The following is a 14912-nucleotide window of genomic DNA, read 5'->3' as shown; positions in this document are numbered from 1 at the left end:
ACAGGGTGCACCCTGATCAGATAATCTCTCTGCTGTGTGAGAGCATTTATCTGATCTGCAAGTGTGTACCCAGATAAAGACATGTTTAACCCCAATTCCTGGAGACCAGTTCAAAAAAAGGAAAATAAAATTGATTATAGAGTGCATTTCTATATTCCCAAATGGAATTCATTCCAACTCCTATGTCGGGTGCTAACAGTTATTTTATGAAGTTCGGGTTACAAAACAGCTGTTAACTATAAATCACCTACAGTCTACTATGTTCCATGTGTAGTTTACTATAGATTTAATAAATAATTTTGGTTTGTCTTTCAGAACCTCATCTGACTGAAGGTGGTTCCATAACCACATACATACTGTAGTCACACACACATCATGGTCACAGTTGTGGGATATAACTATAAAAGAACATTTAATTTTTGAACAATGCTGAACAGTATTTCTAACTATCAATACCTTCTTTTTATTATATATATATATATATATTTCCTTTATTTTATTTTTCACATTCGTGTTTACTTGTGATTTCTTTTTTTCCCCTTTAATTTTTGTTTCCTATGGAAAGCAGCTACAATTCCTCCTGTCACTTATGATAGTAATTTATAGTCAGCGTAGTGTAACCCAAAATGACAAAAGGTTTTTAAAATTAACTAAAACACTGAAATAACAAGAACAAATTGCACAGCTACTAAAGATTATAATGCCTTATTAATGCATTGTCATTTTTTATATTATTATTTTTTTGCATTACCCTTGTTTAAATTTAACATATAACAAATCCATTGATATTCCACAATATAAAATGTTTAAATTTGATTCATTTTTCCATTTTTGCCCTGTCAAACAAATTACCCTTAATGATATTCCAGAGGCCACGACACCCATGTTTTCTCTTTGTCATTATTCTCTGTGCAGTGTGGAAAGATAATACGAGAAGCACCACTTATCTCCAATTGAGAGGAGAGACAACTTGCTAATCCCTTAATAAATGCCACATCGGCAGGCTCATTGGCAAGCAGCGCTGGGGGATCTTCAGACACATGTAAAATCAGCCCTTGCTTGCCAAGGGCACTTCTGTTTATTTTCCATTCCAGATGCTCAAGTTTGGTCATTTACTCCCTGACACTCTGTAGTGTTACATCTGTGCGCACATTTCCTGGGATGGATGGAAAATAAAAGGAAACGTGAAGTTTGCGTAGGTACTGTTAGAATAGCTAATATGGTTATCTATGATTTCCAGAATATGAGAAGGATTTACCAGCATGTACCTATTCAAAATAAATTAGCATTTCTAAAAGTTAATTGCATTCATGGAGAACAAATGTCAGTGATGTTGAAAAATGATTTTTTTTTTTAATGTGAGGGTGAATTAAACATGAAATCCTTTTGTTTCTGACATATTTTGTTCAGCTATATTATGCTGAATTGTGTTGTTTTATGCAAATGATAAGCGATAACAATTTCCCTATATGTAACAAAAACATTGTTACATATATTCCTATTGGAGTTGGGATTGGCATTTGGATGGGCAAACAAGGGACTTTGAGCCACAAGTGACCTCATAAGTTGTTGTTGGGTTTTTTTTGGTGTTGCCATCCTTTACAACCAATTCCATCTTCATCCAAATCAGGACAGCTGACTGGGCAGAAGGCTGGTAAGTGTATCCCGTTCACTGCGGCTATATGGTAAGCATGGAATAGAGCTGCCCGCGCACACCATGCCATGCATGACATTCAAGTGGTCTCTTTAGAGCACAGGTTCTCAAACTCGGTCCTCAGGACCCCACACAGTGCATGTTTTGCAGGTCTCCTTTCAGATTCACATGTGAAATAATTAGCTCCACCTGTGGGTCTTTTAAAATGTGTCAGTGAGTAATGAGTGCACCTGTGCAACTGCCTGGTGACCGGAAAAATGTGAACTGTGTGGGGTCATGAGGACCGAGTTTGAGAACCACTGCATCAGAGGAATGGAAAGGGGCTGCTGTGATCTTGATTTGGATTTGATGCTTGTAGTGTGTGTGTTATCCACTCATAATTGATGGTCACTCTTTCTCACATCACTGCTTCAAAGTAACATGTGTGTGTTTGTCCTGATTCTCCAAAAAGGAAATTTAGGGGGTCTGCTTATATAAATTTCAACAGCAATCAATCCTCTCACATGATTCCCATATCACCTTGCCTCATTATCTCCAAGATAGAGATAGGTCAAGCTTTGGAGAGAGATAAAGTGGAAAGAGATAAATTCCAAGCCAATTAGCCTCCCTCATTATTTCAACCACAGCCTGACAAAAGCTGATTGGTTGGTACTTTATTTCTCCCCAAGGCTTGATACATCTTTGTCCCCAGATAAGTTTTCATTCACTTTTATTACTGTTAGACACATGTGAAATGCTCAGTTTTACATTTGCTATTAGGAGCAGAACACATATCTCTGAAGGGGTGTACACATGGGCTGCAGCTGGTGATTTTGACTTTGGCAAAATCACAATGTTGCTGCCTGAAATAAGCCGGTGGCCATCCCCAGCAGCAGCCCGCCTATAACCAAATAGACACTGCAGGTCTAGTCAAAATATTCTCGCCTGCAGTGTTTATAAGGCCGGGCGATAGTGACCGCACATCGCTATCACCCCCTGTGTATTGCTTACAGCAATCGCCCGTGTGTACATGGCATTAGGGACACATGGTGGTGTCTCTAGAATCGTGATATCGGAGGTGTTTTTTGTCCACATATTCAAGTATAACTAGATTTGTCAGATTTTACTTTTGTGTAATGTAGCCCATGCACTTATTTATTTATTTACAGTTTCTTATATTCCATTGCGCTTTACAATGGTAGACAGTGATAAAACAAACTGAGTAACAACAGGGAGACTTGGAGGTAGGAGGGCCCTGCTGCAAGCTTACAATCTATAGGGATATAGGAGGAAAACACAAGGACAGGCACCAGTAATAGCATAGCAGTCCCACCAAGTTAAAAGTACAGAAGGGAAGCTATATGATACATACATGCCTAAGAGGGTTATGCTTGTGGTACTTAAATATGATAGGCTTGCCTGAAGAGGTGAGTTTTCAGGGAATGCTTGAACGTTTGGAGGCTAGTAAAGAGTCTTATTGTGCGTGGAAGGGCTTTCCATAGGATGGGAGCAGCCCGATGAAAGTCCTGTAATAGTGAAAACTTGTGGTCACTTGCGCTAATTAAATATCAGATGAGCAACTCAATAATGGGAGAAAAAGAAAAAAATTCCTTTTGTTTCCTATGACTTATTTGAAAGAATGAGCGCTGGTGAAAGGAGAAGAAAGAAGAAAAAAAACGGGTTGCAGAAAGGTAGAAGGATAAGGTATAGGAGGAGAAAGAAGCGGAGCGGCACCTGTAAAGAAACGGGATTAGTTGAAAATGTTTACGCTCCTTTGCAGGAGTGAGGTGTGAGTCCGTTCGGGAAACCTGTAAGCTGTCCCTACCTCTATCCTAGCGCTGACGTGCAGGCTGCAGCGTGGAAGGAGCGAGCGGCAGAGATGTGATAACCGCGTCTGAGTGAGCTCCGTTGCTGCAGCTTGTAAGCGCGTCCTGTAGCGTCCCGTCTTCAACTGATGGTATTCTTAGCGGGGTCGGAGCTGGATAGCGGGGTAGTGATGTAGGGTATTCCTCTTCTGAACGGGCAGCAGGATCAACGCGTTTCATGCGCCAAGCGCACTTTTTCAAGATAAATTCTGCTGGGCACTGTTGTCTCTTTTAAAAGAAGCTTTATTGGTAAAAACGGATGTGATCATCCACTTTTGGTGGGAACCACATTGCCAGGTTCCATTTTGGAACAATTGAAAAAAAATAAAATAAAAACGAGTGTCATATTTTAGACAGCTGTTAGAAAGTTAGTAATAATTTGCTAAAAAAGCAACAGTGTTGATAATAATGATAAAACACTTTTTATAATAAAAAGTATTGGGTAAAAAATATTCAATTCAATACGGGTGCCAAGAAAATTAGATACAGAAAGAGAAAAAAAGGGGAAAGATAGAAAGAAAAGGGAATTGTTATAAGAAAGCATTAAGCTCGAAATCTATGTTTAAGCCTTTTGGCTGGAGGCTTTGTAGTTCGAAGATCCATTTGGACTCAATTTGTTTCAAACGTCGAATGTGATCTCCGCCTCTCCAGCTGGGTTGTACTTTTTGGATTCCCATAAAAGTTAGTCCCTTGGGATTTTTATCATGGCAAGTAAGAAAATGATTGGAGAGACTATGTGTAGATAGGCCTCTTTTGATGTTGTAGAATGGTAGTGAATGGGCGCTAGTGATCCGTGCAGAAGAGAGAGTGGCCGAGATGGGAGATATTTTGTGATAAGTAAAGAGCTATATGCTGATGCAGTATGGTTAATAACTTTATATGCGAGTAGAAGTATTTTATACTAACAACCAATGGAGGGACTGGCAGAGAGGATCAGCAGACGATGAGCGTCTTACTAGAAAGATCTACTTGAGCACAGATAACTTAATACATTAATTAATTTAATTTAACCATCTGTGCTCAAGAATTGATATCCTCAAAGCATGAACTGTGTGTGAGGACAAACAGTGTAGGATGTTACCCCAAAAGACACTGGGCGGTATTCAATGAGAATACCTGCGAGGTGCAGCGAATCCTTTTTAGGATTCGCTGCACATTCGCCACGTTCCGGAGCCTCGCCGGCTCCGGTATTCAACGAGTCAGGGGCTCGCTGCCCCTGACTGGCGAATATGAGCTCCTGCGGAGAACGCCGCAGGGAGCCTGAGGACGGTGGCAGGCAGAGAGATGGAAGTCTCTCTGCCTGCCCCAGAATGTTTGTGGGGGGCTGCCCCCCCCCGGGGGTGCCAGCAGGGGACCGTATATTCACTAGACCTGATCGTAACGATCGGGTGCAGTGAATATATGAATATGTAATGAGCGGCTCGGCTCCGGCGCCCCCTGCTGGCTGCTGTGTAAAAAAAAAATATATATATATATTTTTTTTAATTAAATATATATTCATGTGCTTACAGCACATGAATAAAAATAGCATGCCCATCCTCAGAATAAAATTCCTCATTTTTTTTACACCAAATGTAAAAAAACAAAACACTTTATTTAAAAAGTTCACATTCCACTTCTCCATAAAAAGATAGCGATTGCTACTCGGTGAATCATTGCGAAAAAAGCCTTCAAATGTATTCGCCATGTGGTCATTGAATCATTGAATAGGGTGATTCACAGTTTTTGGCAAAAATTCGCCAAACAGCACAAATTCGCCATAAAAACATGGCGAATCAGGCTCATTGAATACCGCCCACTATCTATATTAGGCTAGGATGTATTGGACTTGTGATGCTGAGACAAGGAAACATGAATAAGTGGGTCCCCCAGTACCCATCAGAAGAAATCAATTTTAAGATTAAAGTATTAAGTTTTTCTCTAACAACCCCTTAAGAGTAATAAGTTTAAATTGATCAGATCTGTATTGTTTTACAGCACTGTCTATAAGTCCCAGCAAACCCTGGCATCCCTAAACTTTTGGGGTATGCTGGTTCTTGAAGTACTATAAGCATTAGCATGCCCTGGCATTCATGACCCAAATGGGACCTATACTGTTCTTATGAAAAATACAGTACATTATTAAAAGTTAAATCTCCCCGCACACCCTAATTCATCACCTCATTACTCACATAAATCCTTGGGATGGGTTCTTTTTATTTCTTGCAGCTTGACTATCCACTGGGAAAAAAAAATAAACCATGTTAAACTATGATGACATGCTCATTACCCAGAGAGTGAGAAAGCTGCTCTGTATGGCTTAGTAGCACTAAACGCAATAAGCTATGTTGTACACTGCAGCTCATTGATAGAATGTATTACAGAACTGCATTGACACAATGTAGCTTGATGTGGTTAATGGTGAGACTGCAGTACAAAAATAGAGCAACTTAACAATGCTCTGACCAATCAGAGCAAAGCCCTGTCTATTGTTCACAATATCAAGATGGTGATGATGATAAGTTAATAGAGTATGATCATGATTTAAAGAAACACGTGTAATTATACATGTATGCTGCTTCTTATGAATATTAATCCTTTTGAGACTCCACATATACGTAGTTGCAGCTGTGCTTTATTACCTAAGTCTCTTTTGAGCATAAAGGCCCCCATACACTAGAAAATTTGCCTTCAATTGGGCTCTTTTCTTGTGATTGCAGTGATATATCGCAGAAAAAGAGCCCAAATTGCAGGAAAATTACAGCAGGTCTGAGGCGGAGCATGGTCTCGCATGCATCGTACAGGAGCCTGCAAGTCACACTGGCTGCAGAAGCAATCTGTTGGATTGCTTCGGAGCCGGGCAGGCTTGGCTGAAATCGCATGCAATATATCTCATGCAAAAGGACTGCCTGTAGGTGGCTGAGGGGGGATCGCTAGCAATGTCTCTGAGGGGAGAAGTTGCCTAAAGCTTTGTACACACAGGGGCGATGTATTGCTCAGCAATATATTGCTCAGTGTCTCCTTTTCATCAGCGACCAGAGATGGTCGCTGATGAAAGGGAACCTCTGCCGGGGGAGCCACAGAGGGAATCAGCTGGTTGCAGGAGCAAGCTCCTGCGACCAGCAATCATTACGGGGCTAAAAACGGGAGCGCGCACCCAGCGATTTTTTCCCGTGTGTACACACCTTTAGTGTATGGGCACCTAAAATGACACCAAAATTGTGTGCAATTTAAATATTTTCTTTTATTTCTCGCCACACTTCGGGCTCGGTGGCTCGCTCCGCTCGCCACACTATATAAAATCAACTCCATGCGTAGTGGATAGTGGGGTTATGAACAGGTACAAAATCGCATCAAATCGCATCCCATCGCATCCCATCGCATGCGATTTATCTGCCGCTGTGAAACTAAACAAGTACCAGTATTTCTTATACCGTAACCCTCCTCTCTCTAATGTAGGATTCCAAATGCTTCCAACCGTTTTCCCTTGTGCTTTGAGTCCTGTCGGAGAAAACATGCTATAAAAATAAAATTATTATTATTATTCTTCTGAAGACACGCAGTTGGTGCAAGTCCCTTTGCTGCACTTGCGTAGGGACGCACTAGCAGTGAAAGCCTCCTGTGAGTATTTCCTTTGGTTTCACATCTCAGCCATTCGCTATTGATGGGGTAAGTGTGACTCCACCACTGCATCCATGGATTGCCAGCCTCAGTGGAGCCAACTTGTTGGACTTGCAGCTCCACAAGTGGTGGCCCTACAATAGTTTAGTTTCCTTGTTACGTTAGTGAAGCCCTCTTAATTGTTTAGAGTTAGCAAAATAAAAGTGTGTGTTTAAACTTTAACATTTTTGTGAGAGAAAATTTCTGTGCTATACCCTGGGGCCCAAGGAAATGTACTGTAGACCAGTGTGAGTCTGATTCAATATTGTATTAACTGTGCTGTACAGTCTGTGTGGACATATAGAAGGATAGTTAGAACTTCCATTAAGTTCTTTCTTGTCTCTTAAATTCCCATTAGTAGAGTATAATGGCTATAAGGCAGAGAAAGTACTAAGTCAGTGTGTGTAGCATATTTTGCTTTATTTCACTCTACACACGATCAGAGACAAACACACAACTTCATCAAACTTTATGGAGCGGGAAGCAGAAATGAGAACGGGGCATTCTCACAGAAGCCAATTCGTGGAGACCAGCAATGATGTGTGATATAAACTCTTAGGAGGCATTACTTTTGTACCTACTACAGGAAAGTTGTAAATACACATTAATGATGATGATGACAACTCGTCAGAGTTTAGGCTCATATGCAGCCATAGTGGGAGTGTCTGCAAGCACAGCAGGTGCAAGTACAGAGATGTTGACTTTTAGTAAAGTAAGCTTTCATGCCGCTATGTTGAGGTGGATGCATTGGGGAGAGCTTCCAATTGCCTGGAAACCCACATTTCTAACATGGAGGAATGGAGCTGCTGCACATGTTAAGTTGCAGCAGATTTTCCTACCAAGACTGCTGTGTGTGTGTGGATCTCAGTGCTCAATTATTGCACCAGAGAGAAAAAAAAACTGGTAAGTGGCTTACTGTGATTTTTGGGCCTGCATATGTAAGATGTACAGTACTTTACAATATAAACTGCACTATGGAGCAGACTATAGCCTGGTACATGCTAATTATGTATCCGGTACTTGTTTCCTAGCACGGCCACAATCGTAAGTAATCGTGTCCCTTAATTAAGGGACACGATTACCCCGATGGACCCGATTTCTTTTGAAATCAGGTCCATTTTGCCGGCTAGGAAACAAAAATCGGGTGCATCGCGTCGGTCGGGACCATTAACATTGGTCCCGACGCGACCGACGCGATGCACCCGATATTTCCATTGACTTCAATGTTAAAAAATTTTTTAACATTGAAATCTTGTCGGGAAGTTAAAATATCGGGGGCATCGCGTCGGTCGGGACCATTAACATTGGTCCCGACGCGATGCGACGCGATGCACCCGATTTTTGCATAGGATTCAATGTTAAAAAATTTTTTAACATTGAAATGGTGTAAAAATGTCAAAAAATGTGAAATGGGTCAATATGACCCATTTCACATTATAAATGTCCCCGTCGTCGCCCCACGATAGACGGCAACCCGAAGCGTGGCGAGCGCAGCGAGCCCGCGAGGGGCGGCGGTACGCGTCCTCCGACCTTTTCATGCCCTACTATCCACTAGGGCGTGGAGTGAGAATAGAATAGTGTGGCGAGCGCAGCGAGCCACCGAGCCCGAAGCGTGGCGAGGGGACGCGGATATCTTCACAGTTATACGCGTCCCTTCGCGGGCTTCACAGGTGTCCGTGGCGACGCGGACAGCTGTGAAGCCCGCGAAGGGACGCGTTTACCTGTGAAGGTATCCGCGTCCCCTCGCGGGGCTCGGTGGCTCGCTGCGCTCGCCACACTATTCTATTCTCACTCCACGCCCTAGTGGATAGTAGGGCATGAAAAGGTCGGAGGACGCGTACCGCCGCCCCTCGCGGGCTCGCTGCGCTCGCCACGCTTCGGGTTGCCGTCTATCGTGGGGTGGGGTTTACGCGCTTGAATTTGGGGGTTTGGGAATTTTTTTCATTCAATCCAATGTAAAATTGGGTCCCAGGGACCCAATTTACATTGGATTTAATGAAAAAATCGGGTGAAAAATCGGTCGGTCGCGTCGATCGCATCGCATGCGACCAAATCGCATGCGATGCGATCGACCCGATTTTTTTCAGCACGATCACCCCGATCTTAATCGGTGTGGCCGTGCTAGGAAACAAGTACCATGTATCCTTTATGAACAGATGGCAATCATTCTATAATTAAACATTTTCTGCAGCGACAGACGGCATATAATGGGGCAGATGTATGACTGAGCAGTATGGGGGAGAAGGGGTATCAGCGCACGTTATGTGCACTGATCCCCAATGTATGACGGAGCCAGAGTGCGGTAAAGGACAGGGGTGCTATGCTATCTAAATGATACGGCCTGATTCATAGATGTAAACAAATGCCTTCTCACTTGAGATTCATCACGCATCAGCTGTGTAAATTTATGTAATTGTTGTAGCTAACAGAAATTGTATTGCTGCCCAATGGAGGCATCTGAGATCTGCCTCTTTTCTATGAAGACACAATCATTATAAGCATATCGGTTGATAATCAACCCTCTGAGTAATCCTATGCTTACACAGCATGGCCACTGGAAGTAAGATGCTGTTGCCATTTTAATGGCATACAGGATTGCAGTTACAATCTGTGTCTCCTCCCCAAAATGGCAGAGACACACCTGCATTTCAGTGGCTACCCCCATTTCTTTCCACACATGGTTCCTGCCTGTCCTTCACTTTGCAAATAATTACTCAGCAAGACCACAGCGGCACATGCTCAGAATGAATTATACACATACTTAGTAGCAAAGGCTCCACTGTGTACAACACTGGCATTGCGTCAACCTCTACTGCATCAGGCCCAGGGAGAGGGTGGGCAGTCATATTGAGGCGTGTTGCTCTACCTGGTTGCATAGGGTCCAGGGCCGGTGCAAGCCTCCCCCCTGCCCCAGGCAAAACCTCCGCCAGCTGTCCGATGCACCCCCCAGCGCGCGCACTCCGGGGGGGGGGGTTGCGGGCGATACTGCAGCGGGTGCCCGGGCACGGGGGGGGACTGTTTTGCGGGAGATACCGCAGCGGGCACCTGCACTTCGGGGGGGGGGGGGTGCGGGTGGATACTGCAGTGGCGATACCGTGTCCAGGGGGGGAGGAGGGCAGCGTTCATTGATGGGCGGGATGGGGGGGAGAGGGAAGCCCACTGTCTTACCTGCTCCTTGCTCCCAGCTTTCTATGGTACCTCTATGGTACTTCTCCTCGGCGGCTCATTACCGCCCTCCAGTGGCCGGCGCCCTAGGCAAATGCCTAGACCTGCCTAGTGGTGGCGCCGGCCCTGGGTAAGTCATATTTGCCTACTTTAAAAAAAAAAAAAAACATTTTTACATATCTCTGATTTTGTCCCCAAAAATGTAACAGCTGCATAATGCGGGTTAGGTGAAATCAGAGAGATTGCTAGGGGTAAATTTGCTAAGATGTGTATTCTATTTCACATGGGATGTTGCTATGGGCAACCAATCAGAATCTACTTCTTATTTATTTAGCACCTTCTAGAAGATAATAGATAGAAGCTGGTTGGTTGCCCATAGCAGCATCCCATCTAAAATAGAACTCCTATTTTAGAAAATTTCCCTCTTGGTTCCCATACACGGTAAGATATTTTAAACAATTTGTCTGTTTTTCACTGATTGGAATGACCAAGCATTTAGAAACTTTACATGTGTGGGCATGATCACAATCCAATGAACAAGCCCACAGGTCTTTTGTCGAGCCTGCTGATCCCTTCAGCAGGCAGAAAGATGATGACCCATCGTTCATGCATCCTCCCGTGTGTAGTGCTGGCGGATGATGCAATGGGCGATGGATTACCCACCGTTACTTGCCTGGCCACTTTCCTCCTATATTTTGAGCCACATGCTGGGACCAGGAGAAAAGAAAAGACACACACAATGGGGGTTATTCTGATTCACTCGGAAAGGCACAATCACTCTCTAATGGACAAAACCATGTGCACTGCTGGTGGGGCAGATGTAACATGTGCAGAGAGAGTTAGATTTTGGTGTTTTATTGTTTCTGTGCAGGGTAAATACTGGCTGCTTTATTTTTACACTGCAATAAAGATATCAGTTTGAAGTACACCTCCCACCCAAATCTAACTCTCTCTGCACATGTTACATCTGCCCCACCTGCAGTGCATATGGCTTTGTCCGTTAGAAAGTGATTGTGCCTCTCTGAGTGAAGCCCCCATGTGCAGTCTAGTTGGTATGGATATTTTCTTGTATTCCCCTGCACCACCAATGCTTGACCAGTCATGTAATTATGCCAGTGTGCCACCAATGTTTGTAGGCTACTGGGCACCTATTTAATTTATTCCACTGCGCCACTAATGTTTAAAGGGAGCTGGGCAATCATGTCAATTATGCCACCAATGTTTGTAGGAAGCTGGGCACCAATGTGATTAATGCCACTGTTTATGGGACACTGCAATGCAAAAATATGTTACGGGATTTCTGAAACCTTTGGAAGGTGAAATCAAGGGAGTACAGTAACAAACAGAAAAAGGCAGCAGCCATCGAGGAGCTATTGGCATACAGCTTGCCCCACCACAAAGAGGCCTCCACTAAATGGGTGAAATCCAAAATATAAATCCTCCACATCGTGTACCCCAAAGAGTACAAGAAGGTACAGGACTCGCAGGCCTCTGGTGCAGGGGCAACTGATGTATATTGTACCTCTATATGATTATGGATGATATTTTCTACGTATCCCCTGAAAAACACCAAGTTTTTCTGTGATTATCGTTTTATTGGACTTAATTTAAATCCTCTGATTCCTATAAAGCTCTTCTTCCACAGATCTGATCACTCTGTCAATCTAATTGTATATACGTTATTTTTGCTAGACTGATTTAATTGTTCTGATTGGAGGACAGAGTATTTTGACCTAACCCAGTAGACTTGCCCATCTGCAAATTCCTCTTCTTACCTCTTTCTCATATTTTCTCACCTCATCCCGAGCTTCGTCCTCCCTTTACATATCTCAATTGTTTTCTTTATCATCCCGTTCTATTTCAATATTGTAATCTACTTCAGGTTTATTCTAATTATTTTCCTTTTTTTAAATTATTATTATTATTATATTTCATGTACATTTAATATTTCAGTCCTATTCTCTTATGATCTTGTTCATGATTCAATTTGCTATTATCACATGCAAGTTTGATATTTTATTCACATGAAGTGACTTGATCTCTTGATCTTTTATGTTTTGTTTATTTTCAATGTGTGTGAAAACATAAAAAAAATTCTTGCAGAAGAAAAACATATGTAGTGTTTTTGCGTACCTTATTGCTTCAGCCCACTGACAATGGCTTTGCAGCTCTCCCGTATTCTCCCGTATTAGTGCACCCAAAGCTTGTGAGAGATGAGCGTCCCAAACATTGCATCATCCATTCAAGCTAGGCCAAACAATCAATCAATCGATGTGCAAGAATAGAGCTGGACGGCACAGAGCTAAAATGGAGGTTGCCTTATCTACCCTGTAGATATGACCACTCGTTATGTAATGCTAAGACATTTAAGATGCCTACAGCTCTGCAATAGCCCCTCTATCAGCCCATAGAGAATTCTGCATGTACCGGCATATTTGCCTTATGTTCCAATGTTGTCTGTTATTTTTTCATTCAATGTTGATTCATAGGAAATGAATTCCTAAGAGTGTGTTCTAAGTGATTTACTACTCATGCACCTGACCTACAGCTGTAGACACATGTTTATATTCCTGGCTTCTCCCTGTAGGATAGGGAATTGCTATGAAAATAATGGGAAATCCTTTTAGCTGTTCCCATATTTCCTTAAGGTGATCCCCTTTCAATGGCAGATTTATTGCCAAGTCACATTGTTTACTGAATCCTCACTCAGTAGAAAACAACAACAATAAAATAACACTCTGTGTGATATAGGGCCTTATTTTAGTTCACTCTGACAAAATCCTTCTTAGATGGACAAAACCATGTGCACTGCAGGGGGGCAGATGTCAAATGTGCAGAGAGAATTACATTTGGGTGAGTTATTTTGTTTCTGTGCAGGGTAAATACTGGCTGATTTGTTTTTACACTGCAATATAGATCTTACTTTGAAGTAAAACCCCACCCAAATCTAATTCTCTCTGCACAAGTTACATCTGCCCCACCTGCAGTGCACACGGTTTTGTCCATCTAAGAAGGATTTTTAGCAGAAAGAGTAAACTAGAATAAGGCTCATAGTCACACAAAGTGTGGTCTCCTGTACATTGCAACAGTTATTTCACAACAGAGGATATTAAAAATGGTTTGACATATAGTTCTCCGTCTCTCCCAGCCACACACTAATACCACCAGCTGACCATTCCTCTTCTTGTGACAAAAGCTCATTGCAAGGAGTTTGATAAATGGGTTCCTCTGTTTGAGATATTAGAGTAATAAGAAAAGGATCCTGGCACTGCATGTGCTTTACCAGCTCACTGCTGGATAGGAGTGTATAAAGAGTCTTTGGGGGATATTCATTATATATATTAAAAAAAAAAAAAAAAAAAGTGAAATGAGAAAATTTAGATTTAAATTCTTACCCTCACATTTGCCAATTGTTTTTCCTTTCGCTCACCCAGCAGCTTCCCGGGAAGGCTCCTTCCGACTTGGCACTTGGTGTGCGATTTGTCACATGTAAAAGAACTCCTGGGGAACTGCTAGAGGAGTTCAGCGAGTTCACAAGATTGTGATCAATCTGACCACATGTTAAACACCTCCGATTTGGGCCGATTTCACCTGATATTTTGGCACGATCTATTGGAATCAGGTGAAATTGGCCCAAATCAGACCTGTGTATGGGCACCTTTACTTGCGATGAGAGGTTGTGGGTTATGAACTTCAGGTCCTGTGCTGCTGGGGTTGCGCAGCTGGGAAGCTGTGCTGTGGGCGAAGTCAGAGCCGGCCCTAGCCAATTTGATGCCCTAGGCAAGATTTTTGTTGGTGCCCCTAGCAAATAATCCCACCACTAAGTTTATCTTTAGACACCAAATATAACAAGCTGACAAGCTGGTTTATATCAATATATATACTACGGTACACTTAGCAGCACCCCTGAACTAATACGGCACACTAAGCATCACCCCATGACTGTTATAACACACTACACAGTACCTCTTGCAGTAAAAGTGAAAAAAAATAGGGAAAGCACCCTTGGACTGATACAGCACACATGGGGCACCCCTGTACCCTGTAATTATACAGCGCAAATGGCAGCACTCCTGGAATTATACAGCACACATTGCAGCACCCCTGGACTGATACGGCACATATGGGGCACCACAAGAATTATACGGCACAGATGGCGGCACCCCTGGACTGATACAGCAAACATGGCAACACCCCTGACCTAATACAGCATACATGGTGACACCGCTGGAATTATATGGAACACATGGAGCACCCCTGAAATTATACAAAAAACATAGCGGAACCCTTGCAATTATACATGACGGCACCCGTGGAATTATACATGACACATGGCGGCACCCCTTGAAAATATGTTATATGCGTTCACTTACTTAAAAAACTGCTAGATTCATTGGGCTGGGATTCGTCCGCCTCTGCCTATTGTTATCATGCAGTTGGCGGAGAAGGGACAGGGCGCCTGGAGTCTGACTGACTCCACATGCGCAGCAGCCCTTCTCATAAGCGCCCATTTTTCTTAGGGGCATTCATTTCAGCATACAGCACCGCAGCCTCTCCAGCAGCCGCAGCACTGAGCACCCGCTTCAGCGCTATCGCGTGCAGGCGGGGTG

This window comes from Crinia signifera, chromosome 1, assembly GCF_055691185.1.
Source record: "Crinia signifera chromosome 1, ASM5569118v1, whole genome shotgun sequence".
Classification (NCBI taxonomy): Eukaryota; Metazoa; Chordata; class Amphibia; order Anura; family Myobatrachidae; genus Crinia; species Crinia signifera.
Note: the sequence above shows the minus strand (reverse complement) of the source record.